Genomic DNA, 26,384 nt, shown 5'->3' with positions numbered 1-26,384 from the left:
AACAGTTTACTTTAGCTTGCAATCTATTACAATTGCACATTTAAATGATTTAGCAATTCTGCACTCTACCACCAAGCTGTGGCCTTGATCCTCAGGCTTGTCTGTCTTGCCACTTTAGCAACTTTTTTTAAGGCACCACAAATCTGATGCTTTACTTGAAACTTGGTTTGGAAATTCAAGTCTAAGTTATTATAAATCTGTTGCTTTACTTGCAACTTGATTTGGAAAGTCAATACTTCAAGTTCTTTTCTTTCTTTTTCTTCTTCTCCTTCCTTTCTTCTTCTTCTTCTTCTTCTTTTTTTTTTTTTTTTAATTCCTTTAGTTATACTCTTAAAGTCATTCAAAAGCAGTCAGGCAACAAATCCATCCCCAAAGTCTTTGTAGTCATTACTTGTCACCATAGTGACTAAGTATCTCTCAAACCTTTTCTTCCTACTTGTGCTTCCTACTTGTGATATAACCTCTAATAGTCTGAGTAATTTTCATTTTATTGTATAATATGGATTAATAGTATCCTGTTTCCTACCCTATATGAAGTTAACCAGGAGCTCATCAAATATCTGAACAATCAAATATCAAAAACTCATTTCTTACCTGTGACAATATCCCTTCAATACTGCCCATGTGGCTCCCTTAAAATTGGACTGTAGTGTGATCTCAGTTCATATATATTGACCTGGGTGTGTGTTAAGTCACTTCAGTTCTGTCTGACTCTTTGTGACCCTATGCGCCATAGCGCACCAGGCTCCTCTGTCCCGGGGATTCTCCAGGCAAGAATACTGGAGTAAGTTGCCGTTCCTCTTCCAGGGGATATTCCTGGCCCAGGGAGCAAACGCACTTCTCTTATGTCTCTTTCATAGGCAGGCACATTCTTTACCACTAGTTCCATCTGGGAAGCCCTGTGTACTGACCTAAATCATTTAAATTCTACATTAATCTTGGAATTGCAAAATTTCTCTAGGAAACTCGTCATCTGCTGTATCCTAATAACCTAATATCTTTTCATGAAAGTAAAAGTTTTAGTCACTGAATTGTGTCCAACTCTTTAAGACTTCATAGACTGTAGCCAGCCAGGCTTCTCTATCATCTTTTATATCCTTTAATAATTATTCTAATTTGAATAATCCCTCCTAAATACAGAAACTATTTACAATATAGGAAATTTTTTCCACAAAAATGTTAAATTAAGGTTAATTTCTAAAAACATAAAATAGACAATAAAAGTGATGTTAAAATCTATATAAGAGAATTCCCAGTGGTTAGAGCTCTGTATGTCATGGTAGACGGCATGGATTCGATCACTGGTGGGTGAAGGGGGAAATAAGATCCTGCATGCTGCAAGGCACACTCAAATAATATTAATAATAACAAAACGAACATTTAAAAAAATCAAAAAATAAAAGCTATATAATAACTGATTATTTTTAATTCTTTTTAATATACATTTATTTATTTTAATTGGAGGCTTATTACAATATTGTATTGGTTTTGCCATACATTGACATTCTTATGGATTTACTTTAAAAATAAGAAGCTTACATATGATTACATGTGACCAATAAGAATTAACAGATAATTTGCTTATAAATGTATGCCAATAATAAACATAATATCAACACTGGATTACAGAACTATAGATGATGTCTTCTTTCCTATTTTTCACTATTAGTCTAAAGAGAGAATAATGGACAAGTAGTTTTGAGCACTGTGGTTAAATTTAATTGGTTCTTCTTCAATTAGTCTTGCTGTATTTTTTTTTTCACCCAGAGTTCTAAGGTTAAACAGTTGCCTTTGAATTCTTTCTAAATCTTGTGAAATTGTTAAATCAGGAATTGGTGCTTCCTAAGTCCACACACATTTCAATTCATCTAAATAATCCATGAAGCTGCAAATACAGCAGATAATATGCTTCTCTCAAGATAACAAAACCCATAAGTCATTCTGTTTAGGTGGGAATTGAAACAATGGTACTGCATTATTGGAAGCCAAAACAATTAGTGAAATAATTCTACACCATCTGTGTTATTTCTTGTCTTCCAACTCATATGTGCCTTGTTTCAAGATAATTAATGTTAAAATAAATACACTTTTACTGTTTTCCTAGCTGGTTATAGATTTTTACCAGTTTGAAGCAGGATATTTTAGAGAAACCCAAGCATTTTTGCATTTCTGTTATCTTCCTTCATTGAGTCAAAGAGTGCAAAACTTATTGAATAGTTAATACAATTATCATGTCACTAAAGCTGACTCCTTCAAATACAAAGATAATAGGTAAAATCATCTGAGGTTGGACACATTATGTAGCTGTTGTTCCAAGGATAGATATCACTGCAGACAGTGAGGGCTAAAACAGCTTTTTAATCCCATGTAAACACAAAAATACAGAAGGCTGAACCTATTGGAAGCAAGAAATTAGTGGAAAAATAACATATATTTTGCTGATTGAGAATCCATTTCAGTATGCTTTATTATTAACACCAAATGGTTGAAAAGGCTTTTTTTAACATTAAAATATGTTTTAACATATTCTAACAAAAAAAAAATGTGGTATAAAATATTGACTCATGCATATTTCTTAGTATTTTACTACAGTAGTTTTCTTAGGTCTATACTAAAGACCTCAATTAATTGATGTATGCATAAGAATTAGTCTTTAATTTCTCAAATTAGACCTTAGAATTGCCTCATAGCAGACAGTGTGGTTCAAAACTATGAGATTTTCTTCCCCAACCTCCCTAACACTCATCCTGCAGAGGCTGGCAACTTTAGCTTCTCAGGGAAGAGAAATGTTATTACTCTTCTTTCTACTTTTACTAAAATTAAGCCAGCAGTCATTCATATTTTACCTTATTAGAAATAAATAATATTCAAAATCTACCTTAAATGAAAGTGATGTTTTTAAGACTTCTCTGACTACAAGTTTAGAATTAATTATTATCTCTGTTTATAGATACAGTCTAAAGTGCTCAGGTTGTACATATAGCTTGGAATTAAATGGAATCATTGCAACTTACATTGTCTAGAGTTTACCTTTTGGGGAATCTGGGTTGTCTGGAGGGCCAGAGTTGCAGATATGGAGAACACAACGTTGCTAAGTAGGTTTTTGGAAATGATAAGTAGAGCCATTCCTGCTTTGAATCTTTGAATTTTAGATACTTTCTATTGAGGATACAGTATCATATAGATATTTCTGATTTAGTTTATGTACTGAAATCTGGAGAATATTGCCCTCCCCCCAATATTTGCAGAATATTGATTCAGTCCTTAGTGCTTTAATTATATCCAGAGAATGCCATCCCCTGTCTCTGTCAGGCCTGTTTTTGTTTGGTGTATTATATGATATTACCAATGCATCCTATGTGGTAGACCTACCTCCTGACCTCCTTCAAGTTCAAACAGATCTCTGTTTGGATACTATGCTGTTTGAGATTCTGGGAGTGTGCATCTGGCACTTGGTAATTCTCCCAGATAGTGTTGCTGGTTGAAGCTCAGTGGGTATTATTCTACACCCGGAATAACTGTTCATTCTTGTGAGAAAAAATAATTGGTATTTTCAGGATATGAGGAGCCTTATGTAGTCAATCTACTTTCCATAAAGTGCTCAATTGCTCTCCATAATCATAATGTAGTATAAGTATATTTGCATTTGTGTTTATTAAAGACATGTTGGACACTGGAGTGACTCCAGCTAGATCACTTTTGATAAGTGGTCTTCTATGGTGTTTAGCTTAAGTTAGACTTAATGTGTTTGTCCATAATGTTGTAATTGGATTATCCACTGATCAAAATTATGCTAGCTGTTGTCAACTAATCTTTTCTTTTCTTTTTGGTCTACTCAGTTATATAGTAACTTCTCTATGGTGGGTGCTTTCTAGTGAGTATGAATATTTGTTTCAAAGGACTTCACCCTTTGTGTCCACCACCATGTGTGCATCCTTATCCTTTGTATCCAAGATATCTTCATCTGCAGTCTTCCAAATGTTTGCCTTTCAGTTGCCATACTGTCCATAAGCCTGGGTTGCTTCTCCTTCCATACAAAATAAATGAAAATGTAGTCTTACTAAAGCTACACCTATTGAGAAGATTTTTATTTTTTTCCTCATCACTTTGTTCAAAGCTATGACTGAGTATCCTCCAATTCAGCTGCCATCCATTTTTGACTTTCATGTACACAGTGTCCCAACTCATCTGTAAATCAAGTCTGAGCTGTACCCTTTCCCACCAGTAAAGTGTATGAGATGTACCATGTGTCTTCAGTTGTGAGCTGAGGGAGCGACACTGGTCCTACCATGGTGGTTTTTGGAAAATCTGGGCTACCTGCTAATATAGCTTACATATTCCCTCTGGTCTAGCTTGAGGTCAATCCTGCAACAGAATACTGCCAGGCAGCATACAACAGAATGCTCCCAGGAACAATTGAATGTATGCCTTGGTGTGTCCAATAGGATGCCTTTCTTAATGGGCAGCTCAAAACTCATGAACACTTGATGCCATATGGTCACACGTTCATTTTTAACAGGAATCAAAATGCACCAAGAGCTGTATCAAGTGTGAAATTACTGTTAGATGGCAAGGAAACCTGCCAAATCTGCCTGAAACCCAGAACCCTATGCTGTGATTCTCCTACTGGAGTTTGCTGTAAACTCTACCTGGCATCAGTTTTTACACTGACACCTCCATCACAGTAGGCTTGTTGGTTCTTTTCAATTCCGGAAGCAAGAATTGGGACACTGAGCTGGTACAGAATGCTTCTTTTCTCCAGGCTCCACTCAATGGGGGCAACATTTTGTGTTACCTACTGTGAATAGTAGTAGTGGTAGTATTAGTTGCTCAGTCATATCTGACTTTTGTGACCCCATGGACTTTAGCCTGACAGCCTCCTCTGTTCATGGAATTCTCCAGATGAGAATACTGGAGTGGGTTGCCATTCCCTTCTCCAGGATATCTTCCTGACCTGGGGATCAAACCCAGGTCTCCTGCCTTGCAGGCAGATTCTTTACCATCTGAGCCACCAGGGAAGACAGTGGCACCTACCACTGTCTGTCACTATACCAGAGCAGTAATTTTAGCATTGTTATGTGTTTCCTCCAGAATCTGAAGAGCCCCAAAGTTCATTGATCTTCTTTATTTGTGGAAGTGTATGAAAATTGAGGCAAATTCTCTTCTACTTTGGAGGGGATGTTCTGAGTGGCCTGGACTAATTGTCCATTACAACCTTAACTGAAGTGGATAGTTCTTAAATTTTTACAGAGTTTATTTCCAAATCTCTGGAGTGTGTGTATCATACCAAGAGTTCCCACATGCAAGATACTTCTTGATTATCCTACTTTATTTGTGAAGAAGAAGAAATGAAGTCACTCAGTCGTGTCCCACTCTTTGTGACCCCATGGACTGTAGCCTACCAGGCTCCTCCATCCATGGGATTTTCCAGGCAAGAGTACTGGAGTGAGTTTCCATTTCCTGTCATTAATGTATAAATCAATGTGATATTCTTTTGGATGTCCAGATGGTCCTAATATCTTTTAACTATTTCAAGATACAGTTTGGGAACCTTAACACAGCCCTGAGGCAAAATTGCAAGTGTATATTTTTGTTCTTTCATATAAATGTAACTTTCTGACCCATTTTCCCAGTTGTAAAAGAAAAGTGCACATGTATTAAAACAGCGTTTGTATACCATGTTCCCGAAGCTGCATTAATCTCCAGCAACAGTAGCATATCCAGCATGCAAATGCTCTCAGAAAGCACTGCTGTTCAATTGTGATTCTGATGGTCTACAACCACCCTCTGATCGCCACCTGCTTTGGCAACGATTCTATTGATAAATTAAACAAAGATATAATAGGGTCTACTATTGCTGCATCCTTTAGATCTTTAAAGGCAGCCCCAGTCTCTCTCATCTTTCCAAGATGCAATATTGACTTTGATTTGTTAACTTGTCTCTGTGGGGTATCAGTCATTGAGACTTCCACTCTGCTTTCTCAACAATGATAGCTCTCCTCACACAGACCATGATCCATGAAGTGAGATTTACTTCAGTTGTTAGGTGCATGCATGCTAAGTTGCTCAGTCATGTCTGACTCTTTGTGACCCCATGGACTGTAGCCTGTCAGGCTTCTCTGTCCATGGGATTCTCCAGGCAAGAATACTGAAGTGGGTCACCATGCCCTCCTCCAGGGGATTTTCCTGACCCAGGGATCGAACCCAGGTCTCCTGCTTGGCAGATGGATTCTTTAACACTGATACCACCTGGGAAGCCCTCAATTGTTAAGTACCTCAATCCAAATTATACATTAATTTCCTGATGAAACGAGACCAGGTGAGTCTGTGGAATCAATGTAATTCCTGCTAACTAGACTTTTTAACCGGAGAAGGCAATGGCACCCCACTCCAGTACTCTTGCCTGGAAAATCCCATGGATGGAGGAGCCTGGTAGGCTGCAGTCCATGAGGCTGCTAAGAGTCGGACATGACTGAGCGACTTCACTTTCACTTTCCACTTTCATGCATTGGAGAAGGAAATGGCAACCCACTCCAGTGTTCTTGCCTGGAGAATCCCAGGGACGGGGCACCTGGTGGGCTGCTGTCTATGGGGTCGCACAGAGTCAGACATGACTGAAGCGACTTAGCAGCAGCAGCAGCAGCAGCAGACTTTTTAACTAGTAAGTTTTTAACTAGCCTCCAGTATAACCAGAAAGGTATAAAGACAGTCCAGTTTTCCAGGTATCAATATCAACTCAGATCCTGTATCTAATATACCTCAAAAAGTAATCCCTTTTTACCTACATGCAGTCTCAAGAAATAAAAGGGGAATCATTGCTGTGTGTATTTATTATGTAGTAGTAGTGTTCTTTGTCCTGGGGATTCAATTTTCTCTTCAGTCAATGTGACAGCAAAGTGGTTCGTATCTGGGAAATTTCTAAGGATTTGTAACTTTCTATAGAGAAACTTCATGCTCCTCTATTCTTGCTTTTTTGATTCCTAGTTTGTTTCCCATTTATTTTGTCTTTAGGATGCTAGTTTTTATAAAGTGTATTTACAACTCTTGGTAGGTCAGACCACTTTGTCTCACACTGTCTTATTGGTCATTATGCTAATTGTGATCTCCTGGCTATTGTAATTTAAACTTGTGGCTCAGCTGGTAAAGAATCTGATTGCAATGAAGGAGACCCGGGTTTGATCCCTGGGTTGGGAAGATCCCCTGGAGAAGGGAAAGGCTACCCACTCCAGTATTCTGTCCTGGAGAATTCCATGGACTGTATAGACTATGGGGTCACAAAGAGTCAGACATGACAGAGTGACTTTCACTTCACTTTCACCTGATGCCAGTTGGTCCAGAGCCACTCATCCCCATTGGTATCAAAAGGTGAAGCTCTACATCACCCTCTTCTACAAACTGCCCTGGTCTGCAGCAGAGATCCACCGCTTACATGGCTGGTGAGTACCCTGGGCCTTCCTATGAAACAAATCTGGTGGGACAATTGTCCTCATGCAATATATCCACTCCAGTATCCTTGCTTCCCTGATTATTATAATCCCTTCCTACACCTGAAATTTTAGGCCTTTTGGTTTTGCTCACTACAAGCTATAATTTTCTTTAGATTTCTAGAAGCCAACCTAGCACTAGGATGTTTATCATCCCCTAGCATTCTTGCCAGGCTTCTCAGGTGGCACAGTGTTGAAGAATCTGCCTGCCAATGCAGAAGACAGAAAAAAACCCGGTTCAATCCCTGGGTCAGGAAGATCACCTGCAGTTGGAAATGGCAACCTGCTCCAATAATTTTGCCTGGAAAATTCCATGGACGGGGAGCTTGGAGGGCTACAGTCCATGGAGTTGCAAAGAGTCAGACATAACTGAGCACACATACACGGGGTTCTTGCCAAGGTGTAAAATTTCATATCCTGAGAGAGTGCCCCGAATTTTAATAAATTCTACCTTAGATTTGTGTTCTGGCCCTCTTAATCAAACACCTTCAAGATCCTGTATCAGTCATACTCTCTTGGCACCTGCTGGTACATGCTGGTTAACCCTTATAGCTTCTTTGTCATTTAGTCATTTTAATTTCATATAAGACTTGTGACATGCCGAATTTTGCTTTAATCAAATCCTAACTACTACAATGGAATCTAGGAAAAGAGGTAGAACAGTTCCTCAGGCAACTCATTTACCTCATGAGGGAGAGATACACGCATTGTCTTCCTACAAGGAGTAAGTACACTCCTATATAAATAATGAAAGTGAAAGTGAAGTCGCTCAGTCATGTCCGACTCCTTGCAACCCCTGTGTCCATGGGATTTTCCAGGCAAGAGTACTAGAGTGTGTTGCCATTTCCTTCTCCAGAGGATCTTTCCGACCCAGGGATCGAACCCGGGTCTCCTGCATTATAAGCAGATGCTTTACCAACTGAGCCACCAGGGAAGCCACCATATAAATAATGAGGTATAATATTTAAGTAAATTGTATATACTTCCTACTGAAATAACTTCTGTATTAGTAGTAACAAAAATTTGGCACTCTGATTGAATCTAGATAAACATATTTTACAAACTGCCAATAATTTTACCATAAGTATTCCATTTTTGGTGAAGCCAAATAACTGGACTTTCACTGCATTGTTTTAATATGAATCTATGCAATATTATTTTAATGTTCTTATTTAGGTAACATTTTTGCTTAGCTTGCCTATTTTAACATTCAAATCCATAAATGTTACCTAATAATCATAAATGAATTCCCAGTAGGGTAAATACCACAATGCTGAAGAGTTCTGTGTAATAACACAGATGTAATACTTTGGCAGTGGCCCATAGTTTAAAATCTTCTATTAGTCTACTTGAAATTAACCATTTATAGTGAATCCTCCTATAACATAAATAAGCTAATACCTGTCAAAGTGAGAGTCATTAATAAACATTGACACAAATGCATTTTGTTCTACATAGTAAATTTCTTTTTCAGTTCCATTCACCAGAATATACATCTCAAAGATTTCAAAAATTCACTCTATAAGCACTCAGCCTAAATTACTTGATTACACTCATGGAAATATATAAAGCAAAACTATATGATTTTAAAAGATAAAAATTATGAAGTTAAATATTATAGGAAATACTCTTTCTACCCTACCCCCCGTGAATTGATTCATTTTTCAAACTGAATTTTATTTATTCACTAGAGTGATGTTTGGATGCTTGGCTATTGCCTCCAGATATTTGGTCTGAAGTTAGAATTCCATGTAGAGTCCATTTTGTCCATGTTTGGGATACTGAATTATAGTCTCCTTGCTGGTTTCCTTGCCTCAGAGGGAGTAAAGTGATTTAGGCTAGTTCAATTTCAGCAAGTTGATAACTTTGCCCTTGGACATCAGTTATCTTGAATCACAGCTGACTGTGTTAGGTAGTATGTCATTCCACATTTCACTCTGTTTGTGCAAAACCTGAACTTGGTTTAATGCTTTCTGACCTTCTGTGCAAGCTGGGTAGTTTGCACAATATTAGAGAAATAATGAGCATTTAGCAGAATCGAGGTCTAATATGTAGTGAAGTTTTGGTGCCTGTGGTCCTGACTGCTACTCCTGAAGTTAGTTACTCTAGAAATAAGTATCAACCAAACGAGTAATGTATGGTGAGACAAACCCAGAGCCATTGAAACGATAATACTATTTTCTTTTATGTTATTTGTTTCTTATAATATCACACAATTTCATGATTAATCTGAATATAGAACACTGAAAATTGAAACCTAGGGGTTTGTCTTAAAAAAAAAAAACAATTTAGACAGAATTTGATGTGGCCATTCAAAGAGAAGAAGTAAAATCTGAAATCTTGGACAGCTTACTGTATATTTAGAGATATATTTCTATGAAATTCAGTTTACACTCCATAAAAAACACTTTTAAATACAGTGATAGACTTTGCTTTTGTTCAGTTCAGTAAGTTCAGTTCAGTTGCTCAGTCATGTCTGACTCTGAGACCCCAAGGACTGCAGCACACCAGGCCTCCCTGTCCACCACCAAATACTGGAGGTTACTCAAACTCATGTCCACGGAGTCAGTGATACCATCCAACAATCTCATCCTCTGTTGTCCCCTTCTCCTCCTGCCCTCAGTCTTTTCTAGCATAAGGTTCTTTTCAAATGAGTCAGCTCTTCGCATGAGGTGGCCAAAGTATTGGAGTTTCAACTTTAGCATCAGTCCTTCCAATGAATAGTCAGGACTGATTTCCTTTCAGATGGACTAGCTGGATCTCACTGCAGTCCAAGGGACCCTCAAGAGTCTTCTCCAACACCACAGTTCAAAAGGATCAATACTTTGGTGCCCCGCTTTCTTTATATAGTCCAACTCTCATATCCATACATGACTAATGGAAAAGCCATAGCCTTGACTAGATGGACCTTTGTTGGCAAAGTAATGTCTCTGCTTTTTTAATATGTTGTTTAGGTTGGCCATAACTTTTCTTCCAAGGAGTAAGCGCCTTTTAATTTCATGGCTGCAGTCATCATCTGCAGTGATTTTGGAGCCCCCCAAAATAAAATCTGTCACTGTTTCCAATGCTTCCCCATCTACTTGCCATGAAGTAATGGGACCAGATGCCATGATCTTCATTTTCTGAATGTTGAGCTTTAAGCCAGCTTTTTCACTCTCCTCTTTCACTTTCATCAAGAGGCTTTTGAGTTCCTCTTCACTTTCTGCCATAAGGGTGGTGTCATCTGCATATCTGAGGTTATTGATATTTCTCCCGGCAATCTTGATTCCAGCTTTTGCTTCTTCCAGCCCAGCGTTTCTCATGATATACTCTGCATTGAAGTTAAGTAAGCAGAGTGACAATATTTAACCTTGACATACTCCTTTTCCTATTTGGAACAAGTCTGTTGTTCCATGTCCAGTTCTAACTGTTGCTTCCTGACCAGCATAGAGGTATCTCAAGAGACAGGTCAGGCGGTCTGGTATTCCTATCTCTTGAAGAATTTTCCACAGTTTATTGTGATCCACATAGTCAAAGCTTTGGCATAGTCAATAAAGCAGAAATAGATGTTTTTCTGGAACTCTCTTGCTTTTTCAACGATCCAGTGGATGTTGGCAATTTGATCTCTGGTTCCTCTGCCTTTTCTAAAACCAGTTTGAACATCTGGAAGTTCATGGTTCACGTACTGTTGTAGCCTGGCTTGGAGAAATTTGTACATTACTTTACTAGTGAGATGAGTGCAGTTGTGTGGTAGATTGAGAATTCTTTGACATTGCCTTTCTTTGGGATTGAAAGGAAAACACCTTTTCCAGTCCTGTGGCCACTGCTGAGTTTTCCAAATTTGCTGACATATTGAGTGTAGCTCTTTCACAGCATCATCTTTTAGGATTTGAAATAGCTCAACTGGAATTCCATCGCCTACATTAGCTTTGTTCGTAGTGATGCTTCCTAAGGCCCACTTGACTTCACATTCCAGGATGTCTGGCTCTCAACTGAGTGATCACACCATCGTGATTATCGGGGTGGTGAAGCTCATTTTTGTGTATTTCTTCTGTGTATTCTTGCCACATCTTCTTAATATTTTCTGCTCATTAGGTCCATACCATTTCTGTCCTTTATCGAGCCATCTTTGCATGAAATGTTCCCTTGGTATCTCTAGTTTTCTTGAAGAGATCTCTAGTCTTTCCCATTCTGTTGTTTTCCTCTATTTCTTTGCATTGACCACTGATGAAGGCTTTTTTTAATCTCTCCTTGTTATTCTTTGGAACTATGCAGTCAAATGAGTATATCTTTCCTTTTCTCCTATGCTTTTCACTTCTCTTATTTTCACAGTATTTGTCAGGCCTCCTCAGACAGCCATTTTGCTTTTTTGCATTTCTTTTTCTTGGGATAGCCTTTATTCCTGTCTCCTGTACAATGTCACAAACCTCCATCCATAGTTCATTAGGCACTCTGTCTATCAGATCTAGTCCCTTGAATCTATTTCTCATTTCCACTGTATATTGTAAGGGATTTGATTTAGGTCATACCTGAATGGCCTAGTGGTTTTCCTTACTTTCTTCAATTTCAGTCTGGTTTTGGCAATAAGAATTCATGATCTGAGCCACAGTTATCTCCCAGTCTTGGTTTTGTTCAGAATGCATTATTTTGTTGTTGATTAGTTACTAAGTTATGTCTGACTCTTTTCAACCTCATGGATGGTAGCCGCAGGCTTCTCTGTAGGATTCCCCAGGTAAGCGTACTGAGAGGGTTGTCATTTCCTTTTCCAGGAAATCTTCCTGGTCCAGGGATCAAACCCACATTTTCTGTATTGGCAGATGGATTCTTTACCACTGAGCCCCCAGTGAATGAAAGTTGCTCAGTCGTGTCTGACATTTTGTGACTGCATGAACTATATAGTCCATGAATTCTTCAGACCAGAATACTGGAGTGGGTAGCCTCTCCCTTCTCCAGGAGATCTTCCTGACCCAGGAATCAAACCAGGGTCTCCTGCATTGCTGGTGGATTCCTTACCAGCCAAGCTACCAAAGAAGCCCTGAAAGACCATAAAAAAGAAAGGCAGACATTAAACCATAGTTCTATGGATATATGTCCTAATAACCATCAAAAAATTTCAGTGAAAAAGTTTACCATATGTGTTAAGAGGAAATGTAAACACATTCAAATATCTATGTAAATATCTTTAATATTATAAGTTAATATTTCTTAGATTTGCAATTATCACCAATTTTTGCTCTGAAGATCAGGAAATCTCAATTGGGTGTCCCTAGGGTTAATTTTCCTATTTTCCTAAAGGAGTACATCAAGGCTGTATATTATCACCCTGCTTATTTAACTTATATGCAGAGTACATCATGAGAAACGCTGGACTGGAAGAAACACAAACTGGAATCAAGATTGCCAGGAGAAATATCAATAACCTCAGATATGCAGATGACACCACCCTTATGGCAGAAACTGAAGAGGAACTAAAAAGCCTCTTGATGAAAGTGAAAGAGGAGAGTGAAAAAGTTGGCTTAAAGCTCAACATTCAGAAAACGAAGATCATGGCATCCAGTCCCATCACTTCATGGGAAATAGATGGGGAAACAGTGGAAACAGTGTCAGACTTTTTTTTTTTTTTGGCTCCAAAATCACTGCAGATGGTGACTACAGCCATGAAATTAAAAGACGCTTACTCCTTGGGAGGAAAGTTATGACCAACCTAGATAGCATATTGAAAAGCAGAGACATTACTTTGCCAACCAAGGTCCGTCTAGTCAAGGCTTTGGTTTTTCCTGTGGTCATGTATGGATGTGAGAGTTGGACTGTGAAGAAGGCTGAGCACTGAAGCATTGATGCTTTTGAACTGTGGTGTTGGAGAAGACTCTTGAGAGTCCCTTGGACTGCAAGGAGATCCAACCAGTCCATTCTGAAGGAGATCAGCCCTGGGATTTCTCTGGAGGGAATGATGCTGAAGCTGAAACTCCAGTACTTTGGCCACCTCATGGGAAGAGTTGACTCATTGGAAAAGACTCTGATGCTTGGAGGGATGGGGGCAGGAGGAGAAAGGGACGACAGAGGATGAGATGGCTGGATGGCATCACTGACTCGATGGACATGAGTCTCAGTGAACTCCGGGAGTTGGTGATGGACAGGGAGGCCTGGCATGCTGCGATTCATGGGGTTGCAAGGAGTTAGATACGATTAAGCAACTGAACTGAACTGAACTGAGGGTTAATTTTGGTTCATGTGTCCCCCTAAACAACTGATTTCCTGTTTTGCTACAATTAATGAGGCTGAGCTAGATAATATATTGCTCTTACCATTTTTTAGTAGTGTATTTTGAACTTTTCTTGGACAGCAGTTTTTCCCTTTTTTGCTGATGTCAAAATCATATATAACTATATATATATATTATATATATGTGTGTGTGTGTATATATGTATTTCCTATATTTTGTTTTAATATTTTTGAATTTTATGATTTTCCTACTCACTCTTTTATTCAGCATCCTTCATGTGCTATGCTGTGCTTAGTCACTCAGTCATGCCCAACTTTTTGCAAACCCATGGACTGCAGCCCACCAGGCTCCTCTGTCCATGGGGATTCTCTAGGCAAGAATACTGGATTGGGTTGCCCGCTGTCCTCCAGGGGATCTTCTCAACTCAGGGGTTGAACCCAGGTCTCCCACATTGCAGGCAGATTCTTTACTGACTACACAACCAGGGAAGCCCAAGAATACTGGAGTGAGTAGTCTGTCCCTTCTCCTGTGGAATCTTCCTGATCCAGGAAACAAACTGGGGTCTCTTGCATTTCAGGTGGATTCCCTACCAACTGAGGCACCAGGAAAGCCCAGCATCCTTCATTTCAGGTTAAATTGCACATCTGCAGCACATCCAAGGTAAGAGAAACCCAAGTAAGATGGTAAGTGTTGTGAGAGGGCATCAGAGGGCAGACACACTGAAACCATAATCACAGAAAACTAGCCAATCTGATCACACAGACCACAGCCATGTCTAACTCAGTGAAACTAAGCCATACCCATGGGGTCACCCAAGACAGATGGGTCATGGTGGAGAGGTCTGACAGAATGTGATCCACTGGGGAAGGGAATGGCAAACCACTTCAGTATTCTTGCTTTGAGAACCCCATAAACAGTATGAAAAGGCAAAATGATAGGATACTGATAGAGAAACTCCCCAGGTCAGTAAGTGCCCAATATGCTACTGGAGATCAGTGGAGAAATAACTCCAGAAAGAATGAAGGGATGGAGCCAAAGCAAAAACAATACCCAGTTGTGGATGAGACTAGTGATAGAAGCAAGGTCCGATGCTGTAAAGAGCAATACTGCATAGGAACCTGAAATGTTAGGTCCATGAATCTGCAACATAGCATGGACTAAATACATGCCCAATTCTCAGCAGTAGGGTAAACACTGCCATTTTTTTTTTTTTTTCTTTTCTTTTCTGATCCTGAATGTACCAACACCATGAGCCACTATGGTTATGAAGCACTGCCTTGGAGCTTTTATTCTGAACATATAAGTTACTCTAGAAAGACACTCTTGTGACTGAACAAATACAATGAGAGTGCCCACTACAGAGTTACCTTTGTCATTATTCCTTCGTTTAAACAAGACTGATGGGTTACCTTCCAAGTAGAGATAAAGAGGCTAGTTAGAGAAAGATTTATGTGGAAAGAGGAGAAGGGAGAGGACAGGGAAAAATACACACAAAGAAAAAGTATAAAGAGAAAAAGATTAAAGTAATTTTAGAAGAAAGGAGGAAGGGTGTCAAATGTAATAATTTATATAGTTGGATAAAATAATATAGTTCTTCATGTTTCATGAAATACAAATAAAAAGCTGGAAATAGAATAATTCCAAGAGTTTACACAGGCTGAAAAGAGTTTGCTTTTTTATCAGAGGGAAGTGGCTTCATAATATATTGAGCACTGAGGAAAAGTTCTCAAGAGGATGATGTCTTAGATTTTTCATCATAAACCAGGCACACCAGAAACAATAAAACTAACAATTGTGAGTACTAAACACACACACACACACACACACCCAGATCAATTCTACACTTATTGAAAGTATCTTTCAAAAGTAAAATAAGGACATTTTCAGATTCTAAAAGAGTTGAGAGAATTTCTTGCCATCAGAATTCTCTTTAACAATTTCAAGGAATTTTTTTACACAAAGAAAATGATAGCAGATTGGAAATTAAATAGGTATGATTTAATGATTGGGTACAGTTCTTGTGAGGGGTAATATAGTTCTGATTCACTGATATTCCTGTTGTGTACACTCCACTCTGTTTTCCACTTGGTAGACCCTGGGCTGACTCCATGGCTCAGTGCCCTGGGGGCTTTAAAAAATGCTGTTCAGCTTTTCAGTCTCTCAGCTGCCCCTTCCAGAAAGATATTTCTATAGGTAAGGTAACCACAAAGCTGTAGTCACTTCTTTGGGTTTCTCTTTTTCTACATCATGGCTCAGTAATTTTTCACTATCTAGTTAACTCTTTGATAGCTTCAAACAGATTTTAAAAATATATGTTTTCAGGTACAACACAGATTTTTAAGGCAGGGGGTATATGGAAGCTCTCCGTATTTTCTAGACAATTTTCTGTGAACTTAAAACTGTTCTAAAAAAATGATATTAAAAATATTTTCAAGATTTTTAGTTTTACTCATTAAGAGGGTAGTCCAAATACCTTATTTTCCAAGATTTCAAATTTATTCTTTTTTTTTTAATTTAGAGGAACTGTCCCAATGAAACTAAAGCTTATGATGGAAAAACAGCAGCATTCTGTTGTAATTCATTTTCTTTCATCTGGGGCTCAACCTCTCTATTATTTCCCAGTTTCTTACCTTCTAGTGCACAATTGATGAAATTTTATAATTTTGATTATGCAAATATTCTTCAGTGGAGAGTCAAGTGCAGTTACATGTTCTTTGATTTGTTTGTTGTTCTAGAGTTAGTAATTGTTACCAAACTCCTCACCCAGTCCTTGAGCTCTTTCTCCTGAAATACTTTGTCCTCTGATCTGGCCTAGTATCCTGGGAATTTTCTTGATCACTCTTCTTATTTGATCCTCTGTATCCTGGATCACATGGCTTGTTCTTGATTTTATTCCTTATTTTGAACAAAGCACAGTCTCTGGTTTATTAAGAGAAAAACGGTACATATCACAAAGTTTGTCTTTGTTTTGTTTTTAAGATATAAATTACCTGAAAATGCCATTAAAAGGAAAAATAAGCAAACAAACAAATTTGTACCTAACTGAGATATCAGTTTGGGAACGTTAGAACTAGTTTCCCTCCAAACTTTTGAAGTCCATTTATTTACTCTCTCATCTACCTTTCTTGCTGAGAATACTATTACAATTCTTATTCACTGACATTTTTTTCTTTCCTTCTTTTTCTGAAAACTTCCCCGTTACTTTGATGGTTCATAATCATGCTATTTTTATTTTTATATGTGCATATTTTAATTCATTGGTCATATAGTCAGTAACTTATTTTAATGGGGATGCTTATGTTCAGAGTTCTAGGAAATTTTCTTATTTGATTTACTCCCTTCTATTCTCTTTATTCTCAGTTCCTAGAATTATTATTAGTAGTATATAGGATCAGATCAGATCAGTCGCTCAGTTGTGTCCGACTCTTTGCCACCACATGAATCGCAGCACCCCTGGCCTACCTGTCCATACCCAACTCCCGGAGTTCAATCAGACTCACGTCCATCGAGTCAGTGATGCCATCCAGCCATCTCATCCTCTGTCGTCCCCTTCTCCTCCTGCCCCCAATCCCTCTCAGCATCAGAGTCTTTTCCAATGAGTCAACTCTTCACATGAGGTGGCCAAAGTACTGGAGTTTCAGCTTTAGCATCATTCCTTCCAAAGAAATCCCAGGGCTGATCTCCTTCAGAATGGACCGGGTGGATCTCCTTGCAGTCCAAGGGACTCTCAAGAGTCTTCTCCAACACCACAGTTCAAAAGCATCAATTCTTTGGTGCTCAGCTTTCTTCAGAGTCCAACTCTCACATCCATACATGACCACAGGAAAAACCATAGCCTTGACTAGACGAACCTTTGTTGGCCAAGTAATGTCTCTGCTTTTGAATATGCTATCTAGGTTGGTCATAACTTTCCTTCCAAGGAGTAAGCATGTTTTAATTTCATGGCTGCAGTCACCATCTGCAGTGATTTTGGAGGCCAGAAAAATAAAGTCTGACACTGTTTCCCCATCTATTTCCCATGAAGTGATGGGACCGGATGCCATGATCTTCATTTTCTGAATGTTGAGCTTTAAGCCAACTTTTTCACTCTCCACTTTCACTTTCATCAAGAGGCCTTTGAGTTCCTCTTCACTTTCTGCCATAAGGGTGGTGTCATCTGCATATCTGAAGTTATTGATATTTCTCCCAGCAATCCTGATTCCAGTTTGTGTTTCTTCCAGTCCAGCGTTTCTCATGATGTACTCTGCATATAAGTTAAATAAACAGGGTGACAATATACAGCCTTGACGAACTCCTTTTCCTATTTGGAACCAGTCTGTTGTTCTATATCCAGTTCTAACTGTTGCTTCCTGACCTGCATACAGATTTCTCAAGAGGCAGGTCAGGCGGTCTGGTATTCCCATCTCTTTCAGAATTTTCCACAGTTTATTGTGATCCACACAGTCAAAGGCTTTGGCATAGTCAATAAAGCAGAAATAGATGTTTTTCTGGAATTCTCTTGCTTTTTCTATGATCCAGCAGATGTTGGCAATTTGATCTCTGGTTCCTCTGCCTTTTCTAAAACCAGTTTGAACATCAGGAAATTCACGGTTCATGTATTGCTGAAGCCTGGCTTGGAGAATTTTGAGCATTACTTTACTAGCGTGTGAGATGAGTGCAATTGTGCAGTAGTTTGAGCATTCTTTGGCATTGCCTTTCTTTGGGATTGGAATGAAAACTGACCTTTTCCAGTCCTGTGGCCACCACTGAGTTTTCCAAATTTGCTGGCGTATTGAGTGCAGCACTTTCACAGCATCATCTTTCAGGATTTGGAATAGCTCAACTGGAATTCCATCACCTCCACTAGCTTTGTTCGTAGTGATGCTTTCTAAGGCCAACTTGACTTCACATTCTAGAATGTCTGGCTCTAGGTCAGTGATCACACCATTGTGATTATCTGGATTGTGAAGATCTTTTTTGTACAGTTCTTCTGTGTATTCTTGCCATCTCTTCTTAATATCTTCTGCTTCTGTTAGGTCCATACCATTTCTGTCCTTTATCGAGCTCATCTTTGCATGAAATGTTCCTTTAGTATCTCTGATTTTCTTGAAGAGATCCCTAGTCTTTCCCATTCTGTTGTTTTCCTCTATTTCTTTGCACTCATCGCTGAAGAAGGCTTTCTTATCTCTTCTTGCTATTCTTTGGAACTCTGCATTCAGATGTTTATATCTTTCCTTTTCTCCTTTGCTTTTCACTTCTCTTCTTTTCACAGCTATTTGTAAGTTTCTGCCATAGAAACTTACCAGTTTCTTGCCAGCCCCAAGCATCCTCTATCCTGCATCGAACCTGGACTGGTGATTCATTTCTTATATGATATTATACATGTTTCAATGCCATTCTCCCAAGTCATCCTTCCCTCTCCCTCTCCTACAAAGCCCAAAAGACTGTTCTATACATCTGTCTCTTTTGCTGTCTTGCATACAGGGTTATCGTTACCATTGTTATAAATTCCATGTATATGCATTAGTATACTGTATTGGTGTTTTTCTTTCTGGCTTACTTCACTCTGTATAATGGGCTCCAGTTTCATCTACCTCATTAGAACTGATTCAAATGTATTCATTTTAATGGCTGAGTAACTCCATTGTGTATATGTACCACAGCTTTCTTATCCATTATCCTTATCCAAGGTCTCTCCAGACAGCCATTTTGCTTTTTTGCACTTCTTTTCTATGGGAATGGTCTTGATCCCTGTCTCCTGTACAATGTCACGAACCTCATTTCATAGTTCATCAGGCACTCTATCTATCAGATCTAGGCCCTTAAATCTATTTCTCACTTCCACTGTATAATCATAAGGGATTTGATTTAGGTCATACCTGAATGGTCTAGTGGTTTTCCCTACTTTCTTCCATTTAAGTCTGAATTTGGCAATAAGGAGTTCATGGTCTGAACCACAGTCAGCTCCTGGTCTTGTTTTTGTTGACTGTATAGAGCTTCTCCATCTTTGGCTGCAAAGAATATAATCAATCTGATTTCTGTGTTGACCATCTGGTGATGTCCATGTATAGAGTCTTCTCTTGTGTTGTTGGAAGAGGGTGTTTGTTATGACCAGTGCATTTTCTTGGCAGAACTCTATTAGTCTTTGCCCTGCTTCATTCTATATTCCAAGGCCAAATTTGCCTGTTACTCCAGGTGTTTCTTGACTTCCTACTTTTGCATTCCAGTCCCCTATAATGAAAAGGACATCTTTGTTGGGTGTTAGTTCTAAAAGGTCTTGTAGGTCTTCATAGAACCGTTCAACTTCGGCTTCTTCAGCGTTACTGGTTGTGGCATAGACTTGGATTACAGTGATATTGAATGGTTTGCCTTGGAAACGAACAGAGATCATTCTGTCGTTTTTGAGATTGTATCCAAGTACTGCATTTCGGACTCTTTTGTTGACCATGATGGCCACTCCGTTTCTTCTGAGGGATTCCTGCCCGCAGTTGAAGATATAATGGTCATCTGAGTTAAATTCACCCATTCCAGTCCATTTCAGTTTGCTGAATCCTAGAATGTCGACAGTCACTTTTGCCATGTCTTGTTTGACCACTTCCAATTTGCCTTGATTCATGGATAGGTATTTTTTAAAAATTTAATTCCTTTCTCTTTATCTTTCATATTCTTTAAATTTCTTATAATTTGGGCCTCAGCAACTTGTATCTCTGTCATGGATTTAATATATGAGAGATTATTATTTTCTCTTTTATTTCATTGTCAATCTTTTTCAAATTTCATGATCAGTATCAACTTACTTCTCTAATTATGCAATTTATACATTTTAAATATGTTCTTATTTTTTCCTTTCAGTATGATTTCTTCCTCTCTCTCTCTGTCCTTCCCCACTCTTCCACTTCTCATTTTTCATATTACAATATTTCCTAGAATGCCTGGTGATTATTGCTAGTCCAGTCATATTTAAATAAGATGCTAAATAATTGATTATAAGCTCTGTGTGCATTGGTGGAACTTGTGAAGTGGTGGATTTTTCCATGGAGTGTGCTGCTGGGAATCCAGTTATTTTTTGGAATGTAGACACATTTCAGAATATAAAGATAGTGTTGTTCAAATTCTCTAGAGATTAAAACATCGATTTATTCTGTGATAAAATGTGTGTGTGTGTGTGTGTGTGTGCATGTACATGTTAGAGGAGAGGCCAGCAGGAAGGGAGAAGTTGAGGTGGGACTTTGAATACTATTGGAGTGTTCTTCGAGATTTGTAGCAGAAGGGGGCTGCTTAGCCACCAGACATTTAGCAAGTTGATTTTTTTTTTAATTTTTTTTTAAAATTTAAATTTATTTAATTGGAGGCTAATTACTTTACAATATTGTATTGGTTTTGCCATACATCAACATGAACCGCCACGGGTGTACACGTGTTCCCCATCCTGAACTCCTCTCCCCCCTCCCTCCTCATACCGTCCCTCTGGGTCATCCCAGTGCACCAGCCCCAAGCATCCTCTATCCTGCATCGAACTTGGACTGGTGATTCATTTCTTATATGATATTGTACATGTTTCAATGCCATTCTCCCAAATCATCCCACCCTCTCCCTCTCCTACAAAGTCCAAAAGACTGTTCTATACATCTGTCTCTTTTGCTGTCTTGCATACAGGGTTATCGTTACCATTGTTATAAATTCCATGTATATGCATTAGTATACTGTATTGGTGTTTTTCTTTCTGGCTTACTTCACTCTGTATAATGGGCTCCAGTTTCATCTACCTCATTAGAACTGATTCAAATGTATTCATTTTAATGGCTGAGTAACTCCATTGTGTATATGTACCACAGCTTTCTTATCCATTCATCTGCTGATGGACATCTAGGTTGCTTCCATGTCCTGGCTATTATGAACAGTGCTGCAATGAACATTGGGGTACACGTGTCTCTTTCTCTTCTGGTTTCCTCAGTGTATATGCCCAGCAGTGAGATTTCTGGGTCATAAGGCAGTTCTATTTCCAGTTTTTTAAGGAGTCTCCACACTGTTCTCCATAGTGGCTGTACTAGTTTGCATTCCCACCAACAGTGTAAGAGGGTTCCCTTTTCTCCACACCCTCTCCAGCATTTATTGCTTGTAGACTTTTGGATCGCAGCCATTCTGACTGGCATGAAATGGTACCTCATAGTGGTTTTGATTTGCATTTCTCTGATAATGAGTGATGTTGAGCATCTTTTCATGTGTTTGTTAGCTATCTGTATGTCTTCTTTGGAGAAATTTCTGTTTAGTTCCTTGGCCCATTTTTTGATTGGGTCATTTATTTTTCTGGAATTGAGCTGCAGGTGTTGCTTGTATATTTTTGAGATTAGTTGTTTGTCAGTTGCTTCACTTGCTATTATTTTCTCCCATTCTGAAGGCTGTCTTTTCACCTTGTTTATAGTTTCCTTTGTTGTGCATAAGTTTTTAATTTTAATTAGGTCCCATTTGTTTATTTTTGCTTTTATTTCCAATATTCTGTGAGGTGGGTCATAGAGGATCCTTCTGTGATTTATGTCGGAGAGTGTTTTGCCTATGTTCTCCTCTAGGAGTTTTATAGTTTCTGGTCTTACGTTTAGATCTTTAATCCATTTTGAGTTTATTTTTGAGTAAGTTGACTTTTAATTAACATCTCTATTTTTTCTAAAACATACTTCCCTGTCCTTTGTTATTCATGATATTCCTGGGTCTGGCTGATTTATAGTTTAGTAAATTCCTCCACCTCTTGTAACAAATATGAGGAATTGATGGTGACAAGGAAGGAGGATAGTTGTCTCACAGCATGGGATGTGGGAATAAATTAGGGATCTAATTTCCCTTATATTTTTCAACTGATTTTTATGACTCCCCCATTCCTCACTTTCAACGATAATTGATAGCCTTAATTCCTGAGCCTTAGCATGTTACCTGTTTAAGGACTTGTTTTTTTTTTTTTTTTTTCTTTTGCAATCACTTGATATTAAACTTCTTCAGCTTCTGCTGCTAATCTAGATAGTTTCAATCTTCAAAAAGCTTGTTGATATCATCAGTAATACTTTCGTCTGCTTGCTTGTATTGAATGTTGCATTAACACTAGTATATTGCTCCAGTCTGATGTATTGATAATACAAGAGGGAAGGATGAAAATGCTTCTAATCCATCATATTTCATCAGAAGTCATATGAAATAAAGTTTACCCATTATCTAAACCTTAATAACTAAGATTTTTTTTTTTCTCTTTCCTTTTAACCAGGAAGCTTAACTTACTACTTAGGTATACACTGAGTGCTAATTACTTGTAAACATATTGAGAAACCATCATATAGGTTTGTTACTTTAGGCGGTATTCCATTATTAATAAGAGAATCTGTTAAAAATCATATTTAAGTAGCTTATTACCAGACCAATTTAGTTAAGAGAAACAAAGCTAATTCATCTGTTGAAGAGCCAAACTTAAATGGTTATCTGAACTATACTCAATCTATGCTAAAAAAGTAAGTTCTTATCAGAACTTGTGATAAGTTCTTATCAGAAGGTGTGATACACATACAATGGGCTATTAGTCATGAAAAAGAAGGGAATCCTGCCATTTGTGACAAAAAGGAAGAATCCTGAGGGCATTATACCAAATGAAGTATCATAGAAACACAAACACTGTATGATCTCACTAATACATGGAATCTAAAAAAGCTTCACTCACAGAAACAGAGAATAGAGTGGTAGTTATTAGGGGCTGTGGGTGAAGGATTTGGGAGATGTTGGTCAAAGGTATAAGCTTCCAGTTAGGAGATGAATTAAGTTCTGGGGATCAATGTAAAGGATGGTAACTATACTTTATAATATTGCATTATACACTTGAAAGTTGCTAAGAGAATAGATCTTAAATGTTTTCACTACAAAAAATGGTGTTATGTAAAGTGATAGAGGAGTTAGCTAGTGCTGTGGTGACAACCATTTTGCAATATCAAATGTATAAAATTAACATGTTTTATAGCTAAAATTTACACAATGTTATATGTCAATCATATCTCCATAAAGCAGGGGAAAATAAGTTTAGTCGAATATGATTACATGAGCATAAATATTAAAAGGGAGAAAATAGGTTTGTTTAATAAATTATTTAAATGTAAATGGTAAAAAGGGATTATACAATAAAGATTTTATAGAACAAATTCTGAAATGTTTTCCCTAGAAATAGTATTCTAGTAGTTCCAAATTTTTCATTGTAGATAAGACTGTGAGTTGAGCCAAGTATATTCTAAATTCATGATGATATCTATTTTGGAGTTTTGTTAGGATTTTATGTTATGTTTAAACTTTTATATTATGTATGGAAAATATTTTAGTTTGATAAAACTGTGAACTGATAAAATTCTCAAAATGATGGATAGTTTCTTTTTTCCCAACCAGAAGCCAGAGTTCTCTTCATAATTAAAGTTATATTGAGTAAAAATTCCGTTTCAATAATTTCAATATGCCACTCTTCCTAAAGCAAACTTCATTTATTATATGTCAAAAACCAAAGTAAATCTGTGATATTAGAAGTGCAGGACCTTTGTGAATGATTCATTATTTAGTATATTAACTTGTGAAAACGAAAATTAGAGTCATAATTCTTCTATATCTAACTTGAAACTTATTTTGTATAAGGAAAAGATAAATTATTCTTTTTAATATTTAATATATATTAAATAAAGTAATGATTAACTGTTGAATAAAATAAACCTTGGAGTGCAAAAAAAACAAGCAAAGATCTGTACAATTAATTTTTAGTTTTTCTTGCCCTGAAACATATTAAAAGCTCTATTTCACATCAAAGGGACATTCTATAATTTTGTATGTCAATAGAAACTTTGCACAAATATTAATTTACAAATTAGTATTTCAATGGCATGCTTTTATGGTAATCAAGCTTAGGAGTACTTGCACTGGGAAACTTAGATCTAAACTGATTTTGATGCATTTATTAAAATCTGGCGTTTGGAATTTGTATAAGTAATTTTAAAATGATAGTCTTTAATTTATGGAGTGTTGTGTGGTTTTCATTAATCTTCTTCCTTTAGTAGATCCATTCAACCACCTAATAATAGCTGATCCTTTCTTATAAGAGTCCAGAAGTTTAATTTTTTCATTCTTTAGATTTCAAATGATTTGTTACAAGATAAATGCTCTGAGGTATTTTCCCATTTTACAAAGACAGAAGCGGCCTAAAGTCTTTAGAATCGTTTGATAATCTTCTGTGATATAATTCCTACCTAATTCTTCAAGTTCATAACATTTCTTCATAGGATTCTTCAATCCAGTTTTTAGAACATCACTTCTTTTGTGACAAAATATTAGATTTTCCCCTTCTTTGATTACAATGCACAGGAGATGTGCCCATTAGATATTTGATGAGTAAATGAGGATCGAGTGAAAATTGGTTCCACTGTCACTCCTTTTGTGAAATATTTGCTAATCTATTACTCTTTATGTACTTTGCACCGTTCTGGTGACATTTTGAATTTATGCCAATATGGTGCTTATAATGTTCTTAAAGATAATTCTGTATGAATTTATCACTAACCACCTCTAAACTGTATACTTGTAATTATATGCTATCTCTTATTTTTAATTGCCTAGTTCATGAGCACTCATAGTTTCATTAATTGCTGAATAGCAAAGTGTGTTAGTTGTTCAGTCATGTTCAACTGTTTGCAACCTGTATCTCGCCTGGCTCCTCTGTCCATGGAATTCTCTAGGCAAGAATACTGGAGTGGGTCACCCTTCCCTTCTCCAGGGCTTCTTCCTGACCCAGGGATTGAACCCAGGCCTCCTGAATTGCAGGCAGATTCTTTACCATCTGAGCCACCAGGAAAACCCACTGAATAACAAACTACTTCAAAATTTAATGACTTAAACTATTCCAAACTTTATGACTTAAAACAGCAGTCATTTTGTTTTTTCCTGTGAGTAGTCATTCAAGAGGGCTTAATACTGATAGGTTTTCTTTGCTCCTCATTGAGGTTGAGGACTTAATATGGCTTGATGTGTCTAATCCTACATCTAGGATGTTTGGAATATTGAGACTTCTTTGCACTCATAATCCATTTTTCGTAAAAACTCCTCTTTCCTTGCATGGTTTTGCAACCCTCCATTCTACAGAGTATTTACATCTAGCCTCCTCAGTATTACAATCTAGGTTTCTTTATATGGTACCTGAGGCTTCTTATGAGGGTGAGAAAGGAAGTTATAAGACTTCTTAAAATCTAGTTTCCAAAGTCATTCTACCTCATCCTACTTAAATCACAGGCCAGCCATATTCAGTGTGGCAGAAATATATTATACCCACTGACAAGAAGAAAAGCAAATTCCATTGCAAAAGTGAGAAATCATGGCATCTATCTTTGAAAATAATCTTCCCCAGGCACTCTATGCATGATAATTAACTTTCTTTTTATTTTATTTTATTTTATTTTTAAACTTTACAATATTGCATTGGTTTTGCCAAACATCGAAATGAATCTGCCACAGGTATACATGTGTTCCCCATCCTGAACCCCCTCCCTTTTCCCTCCCCATACCATCCCTTTGGGTCGTCCCAGTGCACCAGCCCCAAGCATCCAGCATCGTGCATCAAACCTGGACTGGCGACTCGTTTCATACATGATAGTATACATGTTTCAATGCCATTCTCCCAAATCTTCCCACCCTCTCCCTCTCCCACAGAGTCCATAAGACTG

The 26,384-nt window shown here is 37.7% G+C and overlaps 1 long non-coding RNA gene and 1 other non-coding gene across 4 annotated transcripts in view; one reads left to right on the top strand and one right to left on the bottom strand.

Annotated features, from left to right (window-relative positions):
* Positions 1-6,370: 6,370 nt before the first annotated feature.
* Positions 6,371-26,384, top strand: part of LOC147369914 (uncharacterized) — a 72,036-nt gene continuing 52,022 nt past the window's right edge. Inside the window, exons 1-3 of one of the 3 annotated variants that reach the window (XR_015168103.1) lie at positions 6,371-6,661; positions 7,329-7,436; positions 14,264-14,346. This is a non-coding gene — a long non-coding RNA (uncharacterized LOC147369914). Of the gene's footprint in view, positions 6,662-7,134; positions 7,437-14,263; positions 14,347-26,384 lie in introns of those variants that run through there. The other 2 variants (XR_015168102.1, XR_015168101.1) reach the window with 2 other exon arrangements.
* TRNAY-AUA (transfer RNA tyrosine (anticodon AUA)) lies at positions 8,347-8,418 on the bottom strand. The gene has a single exon. It is a non-coding gene; the product is annotated as a tRNA-Tyr (tRNA).

Source organism: Bos grunniens, chromosome 7, assembly GCF_055505025.1.
Source record: "Bos grunniens cultivar Pamir isolate PY7600 chromosome 7, Bosgru_T2T1.0, whole genome shotgun sequence".
NCBI lineage: Eukaryota > Metazoa > Chordata > Mammalia > Artiodactyla > Bovidae > Bos > Bos grunniens.
The sequence above is the reverse complement of the archived record's forward strand: the minus strand, read 5'-3'. Positions and strand labels throughout refer to the sequence as shown.